Genomic DNA, 3,581 nt, shown 5'->3' with positions numbered 1-3,581 from the left:
GGTCAATCCTCAGGACCCACAGATGCTGGGGAAGAGGGCTGTTTGCCCCACAGTAGGTTGAGGTTCTCATTCCTGGCTAAGAGACCCCTCCGCCTCAGGAGCTCCTTTTACACTCCTGTTCCCCCAAATTCTGCTCCCCAGTGCTCCCAATTTCCTACCTGCCTGGTTCCTGAAAAGGAATCCAACAGAAAAGGAAAGACGAGGGCTGTAGCAATTATGGAAGGTTTATTTTTATTAAAATTAAGCTTTAAAATATACAGGGTCTTCTCTTCCTGGACTGCTATCTCTCTCTTTTTCTAAAGCTGGGCTGCTCTCCCTGGAGAATACCTGCCTGCTGGGCAACTAGGAGTCGACAAGGGCTTCATGGCCCCTGATCAGCCACCCAAGCAACCCGATTCCTCTTCTTCCATCCTAGGGGGACAAGGAGAGTCCCACTCAAGCTTTGGGGTCCTGGGCTCCCTCAGCCAGCTGGCCTTCGATGCTGGCAGTCCAAAGCCAGCAAGGGCCACTTGAGCTGGTCGTGGGGAAGACAGGAAGGAGCAGGCGGAAGGGCAGGGCAGGGTGGGGTGCAGGGGGCGGAGGGCTTACCTTGATGAGAGAATTGGGCAGGTTGTTTCGGTCTATCCAGAGCAGGTTCCCAATCAGCGGGAGGGGCGTGGGTCCAGGGGGCATCCTGCCCCTTTGGTGCATTTGCTGCCAAGAGGAGAGGAGCAGGAGGCCGGCCAGGGAGAGGGCCAGGAAGAGGGTCCCTGCTTCCAGGAGATCCATGAGGACGGGCAGCTCCAGCACTTGCCAGGTGCTGCTGTGGAGAGAGTGTCAGCCTGACTCTTCCGGGATCTAATATAGGATCCGGAAAGAAATGCAACGCCCACCTCATCATCCAGGTTGTGCAACACCCCAGGTCCCTTCCAAGCCGGGCAACCTGCCTATTGTGCATTTCTGCCAGTTCAGATATTTTCTAATTGGAGTCAGATGCTGCTCAGGGGCCAAAGAAGGGGGGCTTTGGTTCAACAATAGTTTTGTGGTTTAATTACCTCACTTTTTCTTCCAAGGCAAGGGCTGCACAAACCTCAGCAATCAAAGAGCCACTATAGTGACCTCCATCACATAGTTATTGCACAGATGATGCAATTTAATGGGGGGTTTTTTGGGTGGGGGAGAAAGACAACTTTTGAAGTGGTGTTTGCTTCACCCATCCTGGGCAGAAACCAAACGCCTGAATGGAGGCTTCAGCCAAGGGGCTGAATTGAGCAAAGGGCTGCAGAGGAACCATGAATATGAGAGTAAGCAGCATTCATTGATTGGATCATGGAATTTTGGGTCAACCCCAAGGTGCTTTTAAAGAGGCTTCCCTCCAGAGGTTGTGGGTGCTCCATCACTGGAGGTTTTTAAGAAGAGATTAGACGGCCATTTGTCGGAAATAGTAGAGGGTCTCCTGCCTGAACTGGGGCTTGGACTAGGTGACCCCCAAAATCCCTTTCAACTCCGTTATCCTGTTATAGGAGTCTGCCTATTGCGCATTTCTGCCCATTCTGCACATTCCGTGGTCCATGTCTGCTATGTCCAGCTGGGCTTCCATGTCCACCATCTGCACGGCCCAGCCAGGGAGATGTGAGCTGGGTGTGATTGATGCTGAAGAGCAGCAAAAGAGGAGCAGGTGGTGGCATCTCGCCCACCTTGGCTGACCACAGAAGGGTGAGGAGGGTTGGAGGAGGACTTGCACCAGAGGCCCCCAGAACCTCCCAAGGTTCCAGGCAAGGAAGGACATCTTGGAGCTGCAGCACCTCTTGGAGCTGACACCTCTAGGAGGGCAGCTTCAGGAGTCTCTGCCTGCACCTGCCTGCAGTAATGGGCAAGGAGGTCCTTCTGGTGGGAGGACCCTTTAAAATGTGGCAGAGAACTGGCAGCCCAGCCGTTCAGGGCGGAGCATCACTATGCCTTGGGAGGGGGCGTCACTAAGGGCTGTGGGCAATGGAGTCGGGGTTTCACTTCCACATGCTTGGAAGGAGGGGATGGAAAGGAACCAAGAGATGCCCTAATGATGGGCGGGCAATGCCCGTGCCCCCATCTGCCCCTCTGCCCTCTGGAATCCCCTCTGGAATCTGGAATCTTCTCTGGAATCGCCTCTGGATCTCCTCAGCGCACATGGCTGCTCCTGGGGGATTCTCCCAGGCCGGAATTGGCCGGAGCAGATCCGAAGGTTTTTGCAATTCCTTCCCACCCACCCACCTCCCAATTGCTGAACCGGCCAAAGGCCTGAGCAGGCAATTCTTTGCACCTGCTGCCATGAGGTTTGTCTCTCTCACACCCCACCGCTACAGCAATGTCAGGACGGCCCCCACTGCTCTGCCTGCAGCGAGGGAGGAGGGGCTTCGGGGCAAAGGAAGAAGGGCTGGTCCAGCTAAGCCAGTCCTATGCTGGTCACCAGATGTTCTGTGGATTCTGCTGTGGCTTCGCTGTGTTTTGAGGGGTCCAAGAGGACCCCTTACAGTTTCCCTGTGGGAATTGCTCTCCTGGGCTGACGCTGACCCAAGCAGAGGCACTGGGGTATGCCTATCGAACCCCTATGCGTATACACCACATATATGTCCTAATCCCCGTAACATTTCATCCATACTCTCTATGTCTTCACAATATTTACAATAAAAATAACATTCATAGGAAATTAAAACAGGATTTTTGAAATAAATTCCACTTTGGAAGATTGGCTGCAGCAGCCTCTGTTTCTGCAATTTCACACACTCCTCCAATAGCTTTAAATCTTGTGATTAAAATGCAGGGTTTTTTCGTTTGTTTCTCTAAAGAGATGTTTTATTTCACTTTTAAAAGTCAGTGAGATTTCTAACTGGGCTAAATGGTTGTGGGAAGAAGACTAGGGGTCCCTCTCCAGAATCACCCCTGAGTATAAATGTACATGTTCTGCAGCTGGGGGCTTGCAGACTCTCTCTTTAGGCCGTGAAGGGGCTTTGGAAGGCTGAAGCACAAGAGGAAATCTCCAACTAAAGAGCCAAACAGAGATAGAAGAAATACGTAACTTTTGTGACATTTTTTAATACTTCCAGACTGGTCTGACTTCAACTCTCCAGGAAGTGAATTTATCATGCTCCGCTCCAAATCTATGTCCCATCCAGTTACCGCTGCTGGTTGGGAGAAGGTCTTAGGTGGGATGTGGGTGCAGCAACCCTGAACCAGGCACCAGCCGGACAGAGAGAAGGGCAGAGGCCGGACCTCCCAGCTGGAGGGCCAAGTGGTTGGTCAGGGCTGGGATAGAACAGGATGCCAGCTGACTGAGATGAACCCCGTTTCCCCAGGGCAGAACTGGGGTGCCATCGGTTCCTCCACAGATGCCCTCCTCGTGCCCCCTTATTAAGATCAAGAAAAGAACAGGGGAGGGAGGGATCCATCTGACCCAGCAGATCCCAGAGCCAGGGATCTGGTTCAAGTAGCCCAGCAGGAGGCAGGGAGGCGCCCAGGACAAGAGCCGTGCTGGATGGAAATGGCTCCCCGGGTGAGGTGGCTGTGGGGCTTGGGCAGAGCAGCATCAGGAGGGGAGCTGGAGAGAAGCAGGCAGATGCCCGGGA

Source organism: Protobothrops mucrosquamatus, unplaced genomic scaffold (genome assembly GCF_001527695.2).
Source record: "Protobothrops mucrosquamatus isolate PMUCROS unplaced genomic scaffold, P.Mucros_1.0 scaffold201, whole genome shotgun sequence".
NCBI classification, from domain to species: domain Eukaryota; kingdom Metazoa; phylum Chordata; class Lepidosauria; order Squamata; family Viperidae; genus Protobothrops; species Protobothrops mucrosquamatus.
This window is presented reverse-complemented; position numbering follows the sequence as displayed.